Source organism: Sylvia atricapilla, chromosome 23 (assembly GCF_009819655.1).
Source record: "Sylvia atricapilla isolate bSylAtr1 chromosome 23, bSylAtr1.pri, whole genome shotgun sequence".
Classification (NCBI taxonomy): domain Eukaryota; kingdom Metazoa; phylum Chordata; class Aves; order Passeriformes; family Sylviidae; genus Sylvia; species Sylvia atricapilla.
The window spans coordinates 1829158-1850854 of record NC_089162.1 but is presented as its reverse complement, the minus strand read 5'-3'; the positions used below and the strand labels follow the sequence as shown (position 1 = coordinate 1850854).

The 21697-nt window shown below is 43.3% G+C and overlaps 1 protein-coding gene across 2 annotated transcripts in view; it reads right to left on the bottom strand.

The window, feature by feature from the left end:
* The window catches only part of PKNOX2 (PBX/knotted 1 homeobox 2), an 89079-nt gene that overhangs the window by 39689 nt on the left and 27693 nt on the right, over nt 1-21697 (bottom strand). The window contains exons 2-4 of one of the 2 annotated variants that reach the window (XM_066334809.1): nt 9712-9773; nt 948-1094; nt 551-626 (exon numbers count right to left, since the gene is read on the bottom strand). The gene's annotated coding sequence lies outside the window, so the exon portion shown is untranslated. The remainder of the gene's footprint in view (nt 1-550; nt 627-947; nt 1095-9711; nt 9774-21697) is intronic. The other variant, XM_066334810.1, reaches the window with a different exon arrangement.

The following is a 21697-nucleotide window of genomic DNA, read 5'->3' as shown; positions in this document are numbered from 1 at the left end:
ACCTGCCGGGTGCCCTGGTTTTGGCACGAATCAAGCACATTTGTCATTCTGTCAAGCCCTAATTTTAGTGACCAGGGTTGACTAAAGGGCTGTGAAACCCTTGGATTCATTTATATCTTATCTTAAGCTCTGCATTTCATTTATTTTTAGTTGGTGACCATTTCTCTGCACCCTACTGCTGGCTGTGCCAAAATCTTGCAGTGATAACAGCCTATATTTCAGAGTATTTTCACAAAAATATATCTGTGTTTTCCCCTAGGCTGCTTATGTCTTGTAGGGCTCTTTACAATATGTTATCTAATCTTGAGCTTTAAAACAAAATTCCCTGCACAAACTGATTTCTTCAAAAAAATAAATTAATTCTGCTCTGAAATGTTCACTGCATTTAGGGAAAGGTTGATACAATTTAAATGCAACAGAAAACAACAGAAATTCCTCCAAATAAAGCCACACCAAGGTCATGACTTGCCACATCCTGCTCAATTAATGTACATAATTGCACAATTAATAAATATAATTGCTTAATTAATATAAAGCAAGGCAGCCTTACTGTTAGGGGGTGCTCAGGGAGCCACTGCCCTGGAAGTGTCCTCCCACTGCCCTGAAAACTGGGTAGGGACCACAGCCTGGAAAAACAAAAATTAAATATTTGAATATTGAGAGAAAACCATAAAATAAGAATGTGAAATATTAAGCAAAGGATGAAGGTCTGCACTGGGAAAGGTATTCTGGCAGTCTCAGGGAAACCATGGATGGCAAGTGGCTCTTAATGCATTTTTTCTGAAGGATGATGGGGAAAATAGGAGGAATCAAGGAAAACATAGGTGGGAATATCCCCAGGGGATGAAAGCAGGACTGATGTCTGAGCTAGATCAGGGGTCTTCCCCAGCAGATTTGAACAGCTCCAAAAAAGGGCAAAAAATAAATCAGATTTTTAGAGGTCGAACCGAGCTATGTCCAGAAATCCGAGGTGTGCCTGTTGTTGGTCTGCCCACAGGGGATGGGGGTTGGTGTCCTCCTGTCCTTTTCCTCTCCTGGTGGGTGCTGAAAGCTCCTCACAGGGTCACACTGAGGGTCCCTGGGACAATCCAGCTCTGGAGAGGAGAAAAAAGGGAAAAAAAAGGAATGAAACATCACTGATGTTGGCTGTGCCCCCATTTCATGCTGGCAGTTGCCATTTCCCTGGTTAATTCTGATATTTCCTTGAGTGTAAATGTGGTTTTATACTTGGGCTCAGACAGAGTGAACTGGGGAACAGCCACTGCCTTCAAAATGGGGGAGCTCCCAGACACTGCTTAATAAGGAAAAGTCCATCCATATGCTAGAGATGATTTTGCAACTGCCAAGAATCTGGCCTTTACGGGATTTCTAGGCCCATCTCAGCAGTTTCAGTGGAAAAACAAAGATGGGCTGAGCGAGGACCAGCACAGCCACCGACACAGGGATGTTTTGTGTTTGACTGCAAAACAAAAAAAAAAAGGAATACCAGAGATAAAATTCACCAGATCTCTCCATACATATCACCTCTTGTGAGCCCCTCAGACCTTCAATATCCATCTGATGATTGTCCCTCAATATACATCACCTCCAGATATTACCTACATGTCTATAAACATCACCTGAGAACTCCAATATGTATTTCTGATGCATCTACCTTGATATATATTTCCTGGTAAAGAGCTCCTCAGGCCTCCAGGATAAATCCCACATATTATATATATATAGTCCAATATATGTCTCTTGATATACACAACCTCTGCCAAGCTCCTCTCAGTCTGCCCCTATCACCCTGACACAAACCAGCCCTGGACAGCTCCTCACCACTGCACAGCTGACAGGAACATCTCTGATAAACAGCACTTGGCTGGAGCTCCTCAAATCTCTGACACATCCAGTGCATCAAACACGGCACATATCACCTTCAGGGAGCTCCTCAGACCTCTGATAGATGATGTCCCTTGATACCTCACCTCCAGAGAGCCCCTCAGATGTCAATATACATCCAAAACACCTACCCTGATACACACAGCCCATTACAGAGCTCCTCAGATTGCTGATAATGGTCTAACACACACAGATGTATGCACACCTCGATGTGCTGAACTGCTGATTGGAATGTACATCTGACATATGCCACCACCACCTCCAAAGAGCTCCTCAGATGTCCAGTACACACCTGAGATACCTACAAACATGCACAGAACCTCCAAAGAGCTCCTCAGATGCCAAATACACACCTGAGATACCCATCAACATGCACAGAACCTCTGAAGAGCCCCTCAGCTGCCCATGACACACCCCAGGGATGCACCTCTGCTGTACATCACCAGCAGAGAGCCACGTCTGGTGTGGTGAGGCCATGAGAACTGTTTCCCCTGGTTTTAATTCCATGCCAAGCCTCTGGCAATGACAACACTTGTGGTTTTGTGCCTCCACAGGAGGCATCCATCATCTCACCCAGAACATGGGTCCAAAGGAGGTCATGGAGAAGCTTGCACAGGAAGTGCCATTTCGGAAACCTGGCCTAAAGTCATTGTCCAAAGAGAGAGATGGAGACACCTGGGTCGTTTCAGCATAGAACACGGCAGAAACCGCCAAACATAGAAAATGTGGTGAAAGAGACAAAAGGTCAAGGTGCCTCTTGACTTCTCAGGGCAATGTAGGTCCTGCTGAGAGATGTAGAGACCTGATCTGCTCAGAAGGGTCTGAGTCCAAAACACTTCCACCACAACAGCAGGTGAAATATCAAGGTTATTTATGGTAATGAATTAATTCTCTTGCCTAGGAGGAGCACAAATGGGCTGATGCCAAACACATATCACAAACTGGGACTCGATTTTCATTGGATTTGTCCTGACATTATGATGGAAAAGCTCATGTTTTGCACTAGTCCTTCACCCCTATAAAGACTTTTTTCTAATCCACAGGAAAGACTTCTGTCATCTGAGCTTGCTGTGTGAACAAAATGTGAGGGCTGGAGGAAAAGGAGCAGAAATAAGGCTCTGTTACTGTTAAAAGAGCTCTGATAGATTGGTAGACTGATTTTCATCCTTGGAGGTGGTCAGGCCTGAGGTCATGGGTGCTGCAGGCATTTAGGATAAAAACACTGTGCAACTTTTGCAGAAACGATGCCATTTTCGTCCCCATCACGAGGACCACAAAGAGCCAACCCCACCAGGGACATCTCCCTGAACACCCTGGCAGAGAGAAAGAAGTCTTTTTGAGCTAGCACGCACTTTTAGCAACTTCAAAAGGCATCCTTTGAAGTTCAGCAGAGGCCTTTGAAGTCCTCCCCGTGCGAAAAGGAATGGAGAAGATGCCTTCTTCAAGATGCTCCACCACAGGCAATGCAAGGCAGCGAGATCCATGGTGTCCCATGGTTGTACTCAGCAGCTGCCCGAGGGTCATAAATGAGACACCATTTCTGACAAGTCATCAATCCCCACAAATGCCCTAAAAATCCTCATCTAGCTGACCTGAATAGCATCCAGAGATGGGAGCCCAGTATCCTGGGACAGAAGCCTCTATCCTGGTTGCAAAGAGCCAAGGGCATCTCTGTTAATAAGTTTTAATGAAGTGTAAGGGGATGCTAATAAAGCTGACATTTAGCAAAACAAAATTCAGGATTCTTTGCAAAAAGTGTAGGATTTTAAAGCTTTTCCTCACACGTCACTTTGTTTCTTCTGATGTGAGCAGGCCAAGGAGCTTTCAAGCTCATCATGTCAGTGCTGTTTAATTGTGACTATCACGTTTTAATAAATTTAATGCCAGCTCCTCTGACTTAGGGGGATACCACAAATGGTGAAATCCCCAGTAATGCAGGGTTTTGTTGAATTATTTTTACACCCCACGCTATGCCCAGCAGCAAGCTCTGCTGGCCTCAAACTCCACACCCACAGGGACAACCAAAGAAACCCTGTATGTGGTAAAAACATTATAAATGCAGAAATCAAAGCTCAAGTTTCAGTTAACCCTTTAAGGAGCTCCAAGGGATGATCGTGACTCTCCTAAATACCTTGGCAACAACTGCTGCCATCTGCCAGGAGGACTTTTGTGATAAAAAGTGTTGGCCTTTTCCCCCCACAGTGCAATTTCTGTAGCATCTTCAGCTGCTGGATAAGGGCTGGGGCCAGGTGTTGGGGATGCTCAAAGGGGCAAGGAAAATATGGGATTTTCATTTCAGAAGCTAAACTGGCAATGCACAAACCCCAAGAGAATGTTTGATTTGAGACATGCCCATACACCCAAATATTTCTGTATTTCTGTATTTCTGCAAAAGCAAAAATACAAAAGGTGTAATACAAAAAGGTGAGGCAAAACACAGTTGGGAGAGACAGGTCTGTTGGCACAGCCCTGCTGTAAGGGACTCACATTTATGCAAACATGGGGCATGTAGAGAAATATTGGACATCCCCACCCCAGACGTGTGCATGTGAGCACATCTGGATCCAGGGAACAAAAGCAGCCTCTCTCCACTGTGCTGATAAATAATGGAAAGGCAAAGTGCCCTGCAGAAGCAGCACCATACTGTTCGGCCTCGGGCGAGACGGAGGAAAATTCGGTACCCATGAGGTCTGGAACAGTGGGATTAATAACACATCAATTTTAATGCAGGGTGGCTTGTGCAGGTTTTTTTCCCTTTTTCTTTTTTTTTTTTTTTTTTTTTCCCTGCTTCACAAACAGCAAAGTGAATGTTTGAGCATCTCAGTGGGGGGTTAATGAGGACTCTGATTAGTTATTCAGATTTGCCGATGCTGCCTACATCCATCCTCGGATGGGGGAGTAACAGGAAAGGGTTTGCAGAAAAAGCTCTTAAAGATGACCTGCTTGGCTTTCACAGCTCAGGGGGGTGAAGGTTTTGGGGGGCTCACATTACAAGGGCGCCCAACCCCAAAACCCTAGTGCAAACTTTGAGATGTGACAGCTTCTTTTCCCATCATTTGTAGGAGATGTTAAAGCTGCTGCACATTCAGCCATGCCCATTCCTGTAAAGTTTCTGAGGAAAACATTTGGATTTGTGGGATTTTTTTCACATTAAAAAAAAAAAAAATTCTTGGGTGCCCTTAATAAAATTTGTGTGCGGTTCTGGTCAGAAGTACAAGACCAGAAATGATGGATGGATAGATGCAAGGACACATGGATTCATGGATACAAGGATGCATGGATGAACATACATGGTGAAAAGATCCATGGATACATGGAGGCAAGGGTGGAAGAAAGGATGGATCATCCCAAAGGCCACCACTGGGCTGCGAAAATGCAACAACTGCTGCAGTATCTCCTACAGCATCCCATAAAAGTCTAACAGTGGTTTATGTCCTTGCAGAAAAGCAATGAGCTCACCTCCTTGCTCCTTGGCCCAGGGATATTTTAAGCAGGTTGAGCTCACATCAGTATTTTAAGAAGGTTGAACTGCTATATTTCGGGGTTTTTTTCCAGATTTAGGCTTTTGTTTTTCACCTGCATCAAAAATCAAAAGGGAGCCTGAGAAAATAAATGGCGGGTGTCCAAAATGCTGCTGCAAAAGGCCTGAAGGATGGAGCCAGGGAGGTGTTTTATGGCATTGCAAAGGGGCCAATAAAAAATTCAGGCATTATTTCAGGATTCACTCTAGGATTTGTTATTTCTTCATCAAGAAGAAAAATTTGAAGGATGAGCAGGAGAGTGAAGGCACTCTCTCAGTGGCAAATTCATCCTAACAATAAATATCAAGACTTTCTTTTTGGGTCTAGAGACCCAATTGGCTCTTGCTTTGAGCATCACTCGATCCAGCATCTAACAGGGGTTTGGGGGGCTAAACTCCCTGGTATTTGTGTCATTTCCCACAACACCTGCCAGGATCTAAGGGGAAAGACAAACTGGAGTTATCCTTCCCATTTCACGTTGAGGCACTCCATCCCAAACAGGCTCTTTTCCCAAGGACTGCCTCCATATGCTTTGTCTGGGTTTTAAACGGTGTGTTAATTGTTCTGATTTAACAGCTCCAGCTGGAGAAGCAAACAAGCAATTTGAAACCTTAAGATAACACCCAACTTATCTCAAGTGATTTAAAATGGGATTTTTTGTTTGTTTGTTTGTTTGTTTGGCTGGGGGAGAGGGGGTTAGCAGGTTTTTTGGGGGAGTTAGGGGTTTTTTTGAGGTGATATAACACCTTTCTGGTTGTGAATGCACTGTCCAGAGCCTGGCTAAAATCAGTTAGTGCACCCAATCTATCAGGAGTGGCCATTGGCACATGGCCACAGGAGGAGGTGGGATGGCAGACAAAGAGAAAAAATGAAAAATCTCTGCATTTCACTTTGCTTTAGAGACAGGAAAAATCTAATATATCCTCATCACTGCTGGGCAAACCACTGACTGCAGAAGAGCTAAGGATTATTTTCTTCTCAACACCCTTTTTTCTAAATTACATAGAATCAGGGAATCCCAGAATGGTTTGGGTTGGAAGGGACATTAAAACTCATCTTGTTCCAACTCCCTGCCACAGGCAGGGACACCTCCCATGATCCCAGGTTGGTCTAAATCCCCATCAGCCTGGCCTTGGACATTTCCAGGGATGGGACAACCTGAGCCAGCCCCTGACCACTCTCACAGGGAAGAATTTCATTTACAGTTTGCTTAAAAATATTCATGCTCTCAAAAAGACCAAAAAAACCCCACCAGCTAATTCTTTCAAGCTTTATCCCTTTGCCCTCTTTCATCTTTTTCTCTTTTCTTTTTTTCATTTGCTGCTGGATAGACGAAAGGAGGAGGATAATTTGTTTACAAGATTGGATCTTCAACAGATATATCCATTATTTTTAAAACTCTTGTTTCAGCAATTTAAATCCTTTCTAATCTCACTCAGGGTGTGGGATTCAAGGAGGAAAGTCCACCCCTCTCTCCCCACCCTCCCATGCTTGGTTTTAAGAGGAGCCAGTGGTGCTGGCAGCAAAATAGGCTCCATAAGAAAAGAATTCTGATTATGACCAAGTGTCTGCTGCCAGATTGAGAGGAAACTCCTTCTGCTTCCTGTCCTGGTTCAGGCAGCAGAGGGTTAATTTCTGCAGTAGCTGGGAGGGGGCATGGCCAGGACCTGGTTATTCTATACCACTTCACATAATTTTGGGGGGGAAGGGCAGGAAAGGGACTCTCTTCCCAGCTGGAGCAGCTACAGCTTAAGGTGAGCATTTTGGTATGTGAACCACTCTTTTTTTGTACCCTTTTCTTACCAATATTGTTGCTGTTACTGTTTGTTTTCTCATTCCTGTTTCCAGTAAATTGTTCTTATCTCAACTCATATTTTTGATGATGATCTTTGCCTTTCATGCCTCTAATTCTCTTCTCCAGGAGAAGGGGAGGGGAAAGGGGACCCAGTGAATGGCAGCAGTGGTTTGCAGAGTCTCAGCAGAAGCACTGAATTCCTAAACCATGACTCTACCCCAGCCAAGACTGAGTTAGGAGTCAATGTCTATCACCCCCCAAAAGTTCTGCAGGAGCATCAGGACTGGGTCCTATCAGATGACTGAGGTCGTGGATGGGGTCACGGTCCTCCAACATTCTGCTGAAGCTGGGACAGTTTGTCTCCATTTTGTCTCCTTCTCCCAAAGAAAGGTCTAAGTGTACCCTGAAGACACGAAGAAGGGACATTTAGATGTGATGATGCATCCTTCCCCAGTGATGGGAGGATCTCCAAAATACAGACCCAACTCTGGGGCTGTGGGACTCAGGCAGCCTCGGATGCCCAGATCCCCAGTGCCAAGCTGTGCTACCTGACGACCTCCTGGCACATGGATAAAGTAACAGGAGAAGCGATAAATCACTTTGGCACCTTCCCTGGGCATGGCAGCCCTTGATAAAAAACCAAAACTCCAGGGAGGGAGTCTGACACCAACACTATTCCCAGTGCATTCTGTTGCGCAGATTAATCCTTCTTGATGGAGAATTACAATTAGGGCTCGGTCTTAAGGAGATATCAGCAATCAGATATCTTATCAAATGACACCTCAATTATTCAAATAATCCCTGGCTCTTAGATTTGGGTGCTGTTTAGGGAAAGCAGTCCGATTAATGTGCTGACACTTCCCCATCACGTCCGACATCCTCAACTTCATGTCTGATTACGGAATTTGCATTCAATTTAATTTTTTCCATCTGGAGTAAATGAATAATCCGAGTACCTACCCCAGCCTTAATTACATTTGTTAAATTAAAAACCTGGGATGTGAGAAATTTAAATGCATGTAGCTCCATGGCCAGACAAACCTGCATGTTCAACCTGCCGCAGCCCTGCCAGCTCCTGCTCCAATTTCTCTTCCTTCCCCACAGCCAGGCATCAAGGAAATTACAACTAGAAAACAAAAATTCTTTCTAAATGATGAAACAATAGATGATCTTTTGACATTTCCAGCGCTGTTTGCAAGGGAATGAGATAAAATGTAATAAATTCATATACTTCTGTGTGTTTCTTGGCTCCAGCAGCTAAAATTTCCATCTCTTTATGCAGGAGTCCTGGGGAGCAGAAATCCTTGATAATGCCAAACAATTCGACACTTTATTTTCTCTTTACTCCACACCATGCAAAACACAGGCTTCAAGCTGCCAGCTGCTGGGAGTGAAACCAGATGCCACATCCCTTTTCCATATGGAAACAGAAATGGCCCCGTCTGGGGGGGCCGTGTGCTCCCCTCAGTCACAGCCCTCCGTGACCCCAGGGCTGCTACTGGCACACAGCAAAGGCTCCCTCCAACAGCAAAAAAAAACACTATTTCAATGGTGCAATTGTCATTTTCTACACTCAGCCTGCCTCAGGCCGGATCCTGGTACCACCAGACCCAGAGAACATCAAAAAAGATTCCCCCCAAGCCACCGCATTTCCTAATTTTAAAATAAAAGAAGTAAATGGAGAGGCGTAAGTAAAATTACTGAACTCGATAAATTTTTCAAAATAAACTTAGCAGAAGCTTACTGAATTTCCCTTCTTTTGGATATGATGAAATTTAAAAGGATGGAATTAATAGTTGGACTCGAAGTGGTGATGAGAAAAGTGTCCAAATAATTAAAGAATAATTAATCATTAAATGGAGGATAAAGCATTACCAGCTCAGACCATTTTCGGAGGAATACTTCACAGATTAATTGGAAATGGGAAATGTCAAATAAATAAATTTGGGTGTTGATCTAGATGTCAGCAGCAATGAAAATGTTGAGGAAAGCCTTTTCTCAACACTCACAAACACTGAATTAAATAACTTACATGTGTGTGAGTGCAATGACAGCAATCCCCCAGTTTGAGGCTTGTGAGACCCGTAATAAAATACGGTTAAAAACATTCAGGGAAAGCCACGCTCGGGTAAAGTGAGACAGGTGAGAGCAGAATCAAAAACAGTTTTCCCTTTCCTCCCAGCATGCCTGCAGCTCAGACAACCCTTCTGCACTCCCAGAAAGCTGGATTTGACTCCCCACCCCAAAAGAATCCCTTCAGAGGGGTGTAACAGAGCATCCCCCCAGACATCAGATCTGGCCATCAGAGCAGGCAACTCAGATTCAGCCTAATGGACCTGCGGTTCCTCATCCTTCCTGACTTTCTTCTGCTTTGTTTGGAGTTAACAGTTATAGTTCCGGAGAAGAAAACATCATGTTTTAGCAATGAGGTCCCCAGCGAGGCTGTTTAAAAATTAATTAGTGCCATGCAACGTATTAGCGATGAATAGTAATTTTAGCTTTTGTACCTACTTCTTTGCCTTCTACATGGTTGTTATTCCAGCTTTTCCATGGTCCTCCCAGCCAACCAGGACCTACACAGAGCATACCAAGGAAATTATTGGCTGTGCCTCCAGGAAATATCCAATTCAACAGCAAACACACCCCCCCAGCATGCTCTCTCCAAAGCTTTTAAATAAATGAAGGTCGTATTTGCTGAGCTGGCTGGAAGGTTGGGAACCAGCTCTGCTCACAGAGGTGCCCATCGTCCCAAAACAGCAGCTGTCCAAGGGTAGGAGCCTGTCCAAGGGTAGTCCCTGAGCAGCGTGGGTGTTGTGGTATGGAGGAGGTTGTGCCTTATGGCTTCATCCAGGATGGAGGACAGAGCTCCTCCCTCCATGGACAGACATGGAGAACCTTCAGGGATGGAGGTCTCCCAATCCCAGATGTATCTGCCAGCCCCAAGGATGAAGATTTTCCTCCAAACTCAAGGAAGAAGATCCCCATATCCCAAAAATGGAGATTCGCTCCCAGCTCTGAATGTGAAGATGCTCAAGCCTCAGGGATGGAACTCCACAAAACACAAAGAAGAATGCACCTAACTCCAAGGTTGGGAATTTCCCCAACCACAAGGAAGGGATCTCCAAACCCTGCAGAGATCTCCAAAACACAAGGATGGAGACTCACAAACTTCAAGGACAGAGCTCCTAAACCTGAGTATGGGGACCCACCAACCCTGATGACGTAGAGCCTCAAAACCCAAGGACCCTCATAACCCTGAGGACAGAGAATCTGCAGACGCCGAGGATGAAGATCCCCCAACCCAAGAATGAAGAGAGAATTCCCCTCCAGGACAAAGACCCCCCCCAAAGCTAAGGATGCAAACCCCATCTCTGCCAATCCCATGGTGGACAATCACCCCTGGGACATCTGTGGCTGAAGTCTTCACCCCAGGCTGCACAGAGCAGAACTTGGGCTCATCACCCTGGTCTGGTAATGGCCACCTCCCAAACTGCAACCCCAAATGAGCCACCACTGCTCTCCTGCTGGCAGCGAGCGAGACAGCGGGACCGAGGAACCTCGCTGTGTGAACTGCCTTCAGGTGGATTGTGGAGCTGAGGGGAATTCGCTGGGACATCTGGAATATATTCGTTTTATGGCATGTTTCATATCACAGACAGGTACTTTGAAGCAGTTAAGTAGTAGCAGGGCAGCACGTCCCCATGGGTGGGCTGTGGTTTGTGCTTTCAGCCCGAGCCGCACCGGCGTGACAAAGGGGCTGGGGAGACAGAGCTGACGTTTTCCAAACACAGCTCTGTGCCTCTGGGGGCAAATCCAGCAAGAAATTAAAACCCAAAAGGCCAAAAAGAAAAAAAAAAAAAAAAAGAAAGAAAGAAAATTAAAAAAAGAAAGCAAACGACCTCCACATCTAAGTGATGTTGATCCCCACATCAGGCTATTAACAGGCCCATCACAAATTGTAAATGACTCAGATAAATTAAATGGCTTAGCAACTGTGAGGAAAGGCCCTTCTGAAGATTCATTTGTTTTGCCAAAAAGAAATTATTCAGGCATTTAAAATCTTTCCAGCAGCTTGACACAGGCACCCTGTCAAGCCCACATGTTGATGCTCACGCAGCCCTGGGAGGCAGTCAGACTTCTCCCAAAAGGAGAAGTCCAAAAAATCAGAAAATCCCAGAATGGTTTGGGTTGGGGACCTTAAGGATTCTTCCAATTCCCTGTGACTGGCAAAGACACCTTCCACTATCTCAGGTTGCTCCAACCCCCTCCAGCCTGGCCTTGGACACTCCCAGGGATGGGGCAGCCACAGCTTCTCTGGGCACCCTGTGCCAGGGCCTCCCCACCCTCACAGGAAACAATTTTTTTCTGATATCTAAACTTCTAAACTTCCTCTCTTTCAGTTCAGTGCCACTAAAGTGCTCTGTGAGCCTCCAAAAGCTCACAAAGGGGGATGCAGGCATGCTCCCCTAACGAAGGGACTAACTAACGAGGCTGCACATCCTCCTCGCAGAACTATTAAAAGCCTCAGCCAATGAGGAGGTCTGAAAATGGGATGATCTGACCCAAAACATCTCCATGCAAAGGGGAAGCTGGCAACTGAGCTGCAATTAAAAAAAGAATGGGGGGACAGTAACACAGGGCAAGAAGTTCAGGCTGCAATCCTGAGTGCAGTGAGGTGCAGTAATGCCAAAACCTGCAGTGATCCCCTGAGACCCAGTGAGCTGCAGTGATTTACCCCCCAAAGCAGCGAGCCACTGCCTTCCTCCCCTGTTAATTCATCAAATTCTTGCATTAAACCTACCTGACTTCAGAGGCAAAGCCCAACTCCCCATTCACAGCCCTTTTAGCTCATGCAAAATTGAGGGGTTGTTCACCTTCAGACGCTATTTCGCCAGCAGCAGCAACTCAAAACCCCTTTTAGTGGAAGTTCAGAGGTATAAAAGATGCAAAACACCCCTAAATTATTCACATGGTGTTTCAATCAAAGCCACACTATGGAGTAAAGGGAAGGATCTGGTGACCCTGGGGATGTCTCCCCATCTCTGATTGGATGGAAAAATCCTTGTGTTTTTTGGGGAGAAGTGAAATGGGGGAGACAGCGGGAAAAAAAGGGTTTTCTGTATCCAGAAAGGGCTGGAGAGTGAGAAATGAAAGGAGTATCCATTTTTCAGGTGCACCCAACCAGAGAATCCTAGTTGCATTTGCCCTTTGGCAACACTGAAGCTTCTCCAAACTTTTATAGCACCAGAGGAGTAAAATTAAAGTGGGGCATGGGAAGAGAAACTGCAAACCAAGAAATCCAGCAAGAAAGGACAGAAACAACTCGGGAGGTGGGGGGGAAGGAAAACTAATAGGAAACTCAAAAAATATTATTTTGCATTTCAAATACAGGAGGTTCTCAAAAAAGGAAAAGCCTTGGAAGATATTTTTTTCCATTTTTTTCCTCTCTGTTTTGCTTCTTTCTCTTTCATCGAGCATCCAGGTGCTCCTGAGCTGGGATTTCCATTTCTCTGGCTCCTTCTTGGGGTAAAACCCCAACAGCCCAATACGAAAAAACACCAAAGCTCAATCCCAAAAGTAGGACACGGAGCCCTGCTCAATCCAGCCCCAGTTGGAGGCTCACTAATTACCTGGTAATAGTATTTATATGCTGCTGGCACACTCGGAAATGCAGCTCCTAATAACCGAGGTCGGCATCAATATTAATGTCCCGGCTTGACTCTCCATACACAGGAACCAATGAGAGACAAAAAAAAAAAAAAAAAAAAAAAAAAAAAAAAATCACAGCAAACGGAAAAGAGGAGCAGAAAATGAATTTCAAAAGTATTTTTCTGTGTTTGGGCAGGAAGGGAGCGCTTGAGATTAAATGAGGGGAGCAGCAATAAGAGCAAATGTAAGTTCCCATCTCTCAGGCATAAATCTTCCAGCAGGGCAAAATTTTTCACCATCTGTACGCCCTCCCTCAAACTTTGTCTTTCCCCACAGGTAGGAACAGGCCAAAAAAACTCTTCCTCTTCCTGTGGGAATAGATTTCTAAAACTCAGGGCCCTCCTCTTACCAGAGTTAGTCTAAGACAATCAGCTTCAAATATTCACCCCTGCAAAATTCAGTCCTCTTTTGGGTGCTCATGCAAAACCCAGGCTTTGGGTTGGCTCAGCTGGAAACAACCTCCTGAGAACCACTTCTTTTCCAGTGACAGTTTGGGAGCATCTCCCCCCAGACCCAATATTATATTTCATAAAAACATACACAGAATATTTGCAGGAATGTGGCCAGGCAGGGCACAGTGTGGGTTGCATACGTGTCCCAGCACCACTCCATAATTCGATTAAAACCCGTCTTTTCTTAATAATTTCTACACAGAGACACTTGTCACACCAGGAGCATTAAGGCAGAGTTTCAATGGAGTTAATAAAGTATTAATAGCCTGCAGTAAGGCTGTGATAGATTTGAGCTGCATGTGATCAGTGCCCCTTGGTACAAGGTGTTACTGCCAATGTCCATGCTCCGTGCACATTGAAAAAAAATCAGAGGTCTTCCATGAAAAATGCAGTTACAGGAAATGAGATGTTTCCCACGGAAAGATGCATGTTTGGGGGATTTTTCCCATCAAAATGAAAGCTGGCAGTTTAAGAGCAAGCATGGATGTGGCATTTACTCTGGGGAGTGTTCAGGTGCAGTATCAACCCACACCACTGACACACTAATTCATGTTGATTAATACTGAAAGAAAACGAAGGGAAGCCATAAAGTTCATGCCCAAGAATTCAACATTAAGACATTCTGTGATACTTTCTTTCCAATGCAATTTGAGAATTTCCTCATTTTTAGTCAAATTCCAAGCAAGAAAAGGACAAATTGTGGAAAGAATTTGAAAATAGACGTTCTACTTCCCCCAGAAACTGTGGCCATGAAGCCTTTACTGCCACATTTTGAGCTGTTATTAAACAACATCAATGAGTAACATTGATCCTTCAGAGAAGACCCAGCTCTGCATTGATGACTACAACAGCAGCAGGTAACACATTAATTAACCCTTCAAAGACCCAGCCCTGGGTTAATGACTACAAAGGCAATGAGTAAACTGTTGATCCTACAGAGAAGACCCAGCCCTGCATTGGTGGCTACACTGTGTAGGAGCAGGATTCAAACCAACTGCCTAAAGACTGCCATAAAAATCAAATGCTACTATTAAGTGATTTTAGATATTGCAAGAAATCTCCAGAGATTAATTATAACCTCGTTTGGCAATTTGGGTGGAAAGTGCACTCCACAGTTGTAGCCTTGGCCATCAATTCTGGTCAAACTCGAGATCTTTCCAAAGAGCCATTGTGTGACACAGTGGAAATGGCAATTTTTCATATGGAATTTTTCCCAAAGCTTACATCGCCTCTTTATTAAATATTTCTTAGTTCTAACCCGTGGAAAGAGGCTGCGAGGTCTACTCCAGGAGGAGCAGTCTGTGAGAAAATGTCAGAGGGTAAAAACATCTCAGGGAAAAAAACGTGAGGATTTCCACTCGAGATGGTGACTGGCACCACCAGAGGACCCAAACCCTAAAACAGGAGAGGTTTGTTTTTCTTTATTGGGGTGATGAAAGAAGAACCATGAGAAGGAGTCACACCTTCTTCCACCTTCTCCAGCTGCAGATGGTCACCACCTATTTGGCATTCAGAAATGCTGTTACTCCAACCAAAACCCTCACTGGAAAACTCTTCCCCACCACTTCCAAGACAGAGGAGTGAAAGGAGAGCACTTTCCTCCAAGCTTTCCATCAACACCAGAGAAAACACCAAAATCACCACACCTGCCTTCCCCTCCCCAGTGACTGCTTTCCCCTTGGAGGATCCTCCAAAATCATGAACTGCCAAACAAATAACTGAAATCCAACAAGAAACGGAGTTAATTAATAAATTGGGAGGTGAAATCAACACGCTGCACAATCAACTCGTCGTACCAGACAGGGCTGGTTTATCCGTGCTCCGAGTTTGCCTCCGTTGGTTTCCCATGAAATGGGAGCTGCAAGGACTACGAGAAATACGAGTGATTTTGAGGATTGCTGTAGCTTTTCAGCTCTCTGATGAGATACTACTGGCTGATCTCCTACACAGCTGCTCCCCGCTGAATAGACACATCCCACCTCCAGTGCCGTTGGCCATCAACCAGTGTAGGAATAAATGCAAGTTTTGGGGGTTTTTTTTCAGCTGATGTGAATTCTTTGGGATTTTTTTTTTTTTTTTTTTTTGGCTAAGGAATATGTGGTGATTTATCCAAAACTGCATTTAGATGGAAAAATCCCCTCTTTGCTGTCACATCCCTTACCTAAGTGGGCAGCTGCAGGTGGGCCAGTGCAGTGACCACCATCCTACAGCCAAGTGGGTCAGGGCTATTTAACACCAAAAACTGGGGAGAAATATTTTATTCCTTCAGCAATAAATGCTCCTTTTCCCAAAGTGCTAGTTCAGAATGGAGAAAAACATTCAGTTTTGAAATGCCTCAATGAAATTTAATTTTTGGTTTGAATCAACAGCTTCACTCGGTGCCATTTTAATGCTATTTTATGCTGAAATGTCAATTGGAAACTAACATTTTAAAATGTCAAAACATTTCACGTCTGCAGACGGTGCCGATAGTTTTTTGCTTCCATGTGTCCAAACAGAAAACGCTTTTGGAATTTTACCATGAAAAGAAAAAAAATTTATATATTTATATATATATATGTATATATGTGTGTGTGTGTGTGTGTATGTGTGTGTGTGTGTATATATATATATATATATATAAAATCAATATTTTGACTTCTTGGAACGAAAACAAAGTTAAGATATAATATTTCCTCTAGGATGCAAACAACATTTCCTGACAAGCTGTAATCACCAAAAAGCAATCTGAGCCAAATGTTTGCTACCACAGTCTGTTATAGCTGAATGGCAAGACAAGAGAAACAGAGTTTTGACTTTGTAGCCTCTCTGAACCCTTTTTTTGCCAATTATTTCCAGGCTGCAGGAAGCTCCTTCCACCACACAAAACCATTTCCAATGCACTGATTTTCCTTAACAGTGGGGAAAATACCCTCAAAAATGATGGCTTTTCTTCTCTAAAAAAGGAGAAGTTAGGGAGGATTTGAATTTTGGAGGGATTTTCCCTGTATTTTGCACTGATGACACCTTACCCACACTAGTTTGGGGGAACTGGGAAGGAAATGGAACTGGGAAGTTTTTACTCCACTCGTGCCAGCTGCAGGGAACACGTGCACAGGGTGTGGGGGTTTTATCCAATGTAAATGCAATTATCCAGTGATCTAACCTTTTAAATTCCTACCTTGCCCATGCATTACCAAAGAAAAGGAAAAAAATAGCAAAAAATAGCAAAAAAAAAAAAAAAAAAAAAAAAAAAAAAAAAAAAAAAAAAAAAAAAAAAAAGCAAATAGAAGGCAAGCAGGGGAGTTAAAGGGGGGGAAAAAAATAGAATTTTGCTTATTTTTCTGGTTCCAGGGGCAGGGTTAAACATGCAGCATTGGAAAATGGGATGAAAACCGGTAGTTTTGGTAGTTTTTATCAGCCAAGTTTCTTGTTCCAAATCTCACAGCTCCATCATCCTCAACAGCACAGCTCAGCCACCCTCCATCACCTTTACATCTCCTCCAAATTTCTATTTTTCTCATTTTTTTTTCCCGAGCCCAGGCTCCAGCCCCGCGCGGGGAATAAGCGCAATTATCTCGTCTCGCCACATTTTTCCAGCTCTGCCTGAGGTTTAATTAAAGCCAAGAGAAAAACACAGAGGAGCAGCACTGGGTTCTGATATCGCCCCACCACATGTGGCAGGGAGAGGGGGGAAAAAATGGGGAGGGGAAAAAAAAAAAAAAAACCCCACACGGAGAAAAAACATAGGAAATAAAAAATCCCACCCCCTTTCAATCGTGGACTTTTTAATTTAGCAAACCTTCCTGGATATTGCTCCGTTATCACATTTGCTTTAAATATATATATATATAAATATCTATATATGTAGCTATGCAGGTGTCCATGAATATATGGACAGTAGGAAATGCACACACCCTATCTCTGTAAAAAATATATATATAAGTGCAGCCTAATCCCCTGTAATCTCCTTGAATTACACCTCAACCACCCTCCTCACAGGTGACCTTTCCACAAAAGGCTGTTTCTATGCCAACAGCATTGTTTGAGTCAGGCAAGAGAAAAAATACGGCACAATAATCTGTAATTTCTCCTTAATTCAGTGTTTTCACCCACAGTTAAGAGCCAGTTGATGCTAGAAACACCCTGATCACGGGGGAAAAAAAATAAAATTAAAAATTAATTAATATCTAGGATTTGAATATTAAGAGAATAGGGCAGTAACCTTGACCCAATTTAGATTTTGACTAAATTTCTGGAATTGTTTTTTCAGTGTAATTCCTCTCATTTGGGGATTTAGGAGCAAAATCCTACAGTTTTAAGGTCCTTTCCATCTTAAAATCTGCATTTTGTCTCTCCTGTTCCATCTCATCTTGCCAACACAATCCACAGGTATCAGTTCCTACCAACAAGTCCAATTATGGAAAAGTCAGAAAACTCAAAATTTTTCTGTTTTTTACGTTTTTTTGAGAAATTCCACCCAGTAGCTCCTCTCCAGTGAGAAAAGAAATAAAATTACAATGCATAACAGATCTGAAAAGCTTGAGAAATTGTTATAACATGCACCAAGCCAGCGAACAATGTCAGGTAATAAGCGGTTATGAGATTTGACTGAGCAAAAGCAGCTCAATATAAATAATTTTCCAGAGAAAAACACTCTTTTGGGTCTAGACAATGTCACTGCATTTCAAATTTGGGATATTTTTCGTCACTTTTTTTCAATGCCTGGAGTTTCAACTCAGCCCATAAAGTTCATCCCAAAGCACTGAATCTAACAGCAGTATAGAGAAAGAAAAATGAGATTTTTTTTTTCCAGCACAAGTTTAGGTTTTTTTTTGGTGTATTTTGGAAAGTGGCACAAGGACCCATTGACTGTTGGGTTGAAGCACCCCCAAAATTGTCTTTGTCTGGCTTGTTGAGAGAGGGACAACCTTCAGATTCCTGCACGTTCTTCTTATTGGCTGGTGAGGATTTATTTCTGTTTTTCTTCTGACCCAACCCCAACATCTTCATGGGTCCCAGGAGGGAAAATATTTCCCAACAGATCCATCTCACAAGCGCTGAACCAAGAGGATAAAAATACCGGTTGCCATGGGAACACAAACTCTGGAGTTTGAAAATACCAGAATTAAACCTTACACTAATTTTGATCCTTAAATTCCTGTTTTTGCATCTGTGTTTTGGTGGGTTTGAGAGGTTTGGAGCAAAAAAATCTGAATTTCAAGACCTCTGCCAGGGTGTAACATCCTTACAGATATTCTCCTGCAGCTGGATGCATCCCCAAGCTAGGAATCAATTTATAAATTTTCAAATTTAAATTCACAGTTAAATTTAAAATATAAATTATTTTCTAATTTAATAATAGTTTTATAATTTAATAAGATATATTATTCTCCAATTCAATAATCTAGGCGACTTTTAAATTAAAAATAAGGACTAGTCCCAGCTTGTGGAATAACCTCTCACCATCCAGCCTTGGAATCTGCCCCATGGATAATTCCTGGAATGAGGGCAAGGAGTTGATCATCCAGGGCCAATAGATACAAAATTCATTTCAGCACCTTTTGTTTTTTTTAAAAAAAAGCTTCTGAGATTAATTTTATTTTCTCAAAATGCACTGCAGTCAGTTAAGAAATATTAAATAATAATAATAATCAGGCCCCAGTGCTAATGATCTCAGGCAGAGAATCCCCTGTTCAGTGGCAGCAAGAGCTTCAAACGGGTTTAATACAACCTTTGGAGTTGGTGTTGAGCAAAATTGCTCAGCCCAAATAGGGAAAAGCCACACTAAAGGGAAAATAAATCTTGTTTTACTCATTAATAAGGAGTAAATTTGGGATCACAAGCACCAGGGGTTGGTCAGCTAGGGCAAGCTGAGTGACAATAAAAGGATCATGAGTGAGAAGAGGACATCAATATTCCCCATCACAAAGGAAGATTCCAGTCATTAAACTTCAGTTTCCAAAGGAAAAATGGAAGCGGGAATCCACTCCCAGTGTCAGAAAAACAGAGTTATTGCAACTAATTTGCTGGCAACAACAATAAAGTTACTTTATAACAGCATCAGAGGAGTGCTGAGGGTTGGAAGGGTTTGCCATGGGGTGCTGTGGGATTGCTGGATGTTTTCCCAACACGATCCCAAGTGTTTGGAGCTTTGGGAGAGCTGAATCACTTCAACCACCTCCGTAAGAAGGGTTAAGTTCCCTCAAAACCCAATTCAGGCTGATGCTTTGGCCTCCCCCAGTCCCAGCTGCAAAACTTCAGGTGACAGAGACAACGTGGCCACAAACAGCAAATTCCACTGTCTTTTCTCCCAGAACGGGGGGAAATTGCTGCATAATTTCATTTCTCTGGAGGACCAAGCCACAATCCTGCTACATTTGGGGGAAATCTCCGTTTTGGGGTGTTGTGGATGTCAGTGGGACACTGTCGGGTGTAGAAGCAACCGCGGGAATTTACTTACCCAGGTGACGCCTTCCTTTGGCAGCAATATCCCCCCAAACCCCCAAAAACTGGGGGAAAAACAAGCCTGTGGGCCCAAAAAGGGGGTATTTCACCTCGAATTCCTAGCTGGGAGAGGAGGCCTGGCTGCTCGCATGCCTCCACATAAAAAGAAAAAAAAAAATTTAAAAAGCAAGAAAAAGCAAAAGGAAAGAAAAAAAAACAAGAAAAAGGGGAGGAAAAGCAAAACAAAAAAAAGCAAGGAAAAGATGTGGGGGCAGAGAAAGGAAAAGAAAGGAAAGGCAAAAAAAAAAAAAAGCAAGCAGAAGGCAAGCTGGTTGGTGCAGTTTGGGGAAAAGGAGGTTGGGATCAGGCTCGCAGAGCAGCTTTCCCATCGCCCCAGAATCCCTCGCTGGCCCCCAGTGGGCTTGTGCAAACACCATCGGCGCGGCCGGCGCTGGCCACGCTCCTCGGGCTGGGATTTTAAATAAATACTGGAAACGGCAGCAGCCAGGGGCAGGGGGAGAGGCTGGACCCCCGTCCCGGCAGGGAATCTGCCTTTGGAGGGTGCTGAAAGGTGGATTGGGGGGAATCTGGTTCTTCCACGTGTCTGAAAATCTGATTTTCCAGGTACCGCAGGAAGGGTAAATTTGATTTTCAAAGGCAAAGGGAGGGAATGGATTGTATATGGTATGTATGTGTATATTCAGGATTAATTTGGGGGTTTTTTAGTAATCCAAGCAGAAATTCAAGGTATGATTATGGAGGAGGGGAGGCCACCACATCACCTAATGCCACTATATATCTTATTTATCACATACCACATTATATATGTTTTATGTTACAGATTACATTCATAGAAGCTTAGATGTCCTCTAGCATTACATGTTATAAATGTTACGTTATATATCTATTACATAATACATTAGAGTAATAGGTATTAGTTATATCCCAATAAGAGATTCTACATTAATCTATTTTATATCATATGATACCTATTATAAAATATGTGATCAATAAATTATTTAATCTCTGATATTTCCTTACATGGTTATATATCTATGATGTGATGGGAATAACATCAGTATTATTTGAATGTGTATTATCTATCCTTCCCATCTATTACTTGCCTGATGTGAGATGTATCAAACAGATGGATTTATTTATGTGTGATCCTCAGGATTTTCTTGGGTATTTAGTGGGGAAAGGGTCTTTTCCCAGAGGTACCTGCTGGGCCTGGGACCACAGGAAAAGCACTGCAGAGCATGGATTTGGGGGGATGTGGCCCTTGTACACCTGGCAAGGGAAGATGCTGACAGCTGATAGCAACCCCTGGCACTGAACCCACCTCTCTCCCCCTGCAAAACTCCGCTGCATCATTTCAGGGATGGTTTCAGTGCCAAAAAAAAAAAAAAAAAAAAAATCCATTTATTGAGCATCAACCTCACAGAAAGGAGCTGAAATTTGGTGCCTTTCCTCACCCCAAGTTCTTACCTGGACCTGGTTTTCAGTCCATCCCAGCTAAAAAAGAAGCCAATAAAGGCAAGATGAAAAGCTATTTATTAGGATTGATAACAATCATTAAAACCGTCTGGGTAGCAAAGCACGATTCTGCTCCAGAGAAGGAAGAGGGAAAAATGCAAATTCTGCATGAAAAGAAGATATTTCCCTAATCGCCCCAATCAAACGCTGGTGCAATTATCTGTGGCCAACCCAACGGGTTAAAATTATCCTCTTCATCTCCGGACACAGTGAGGAGCCGAAAAAATGTTTCATTTTAATAAAAATGAAATCTGGACCCCGCAGAAAGCAGCTTCGCTAATGACGTGTTTACACAGAAAAAGACAATTTCTATTTAATGGTGATTACTAGAGAGAAGAAATTAAACTTCCCAGAGTCTATGGGTTAGGGATAAT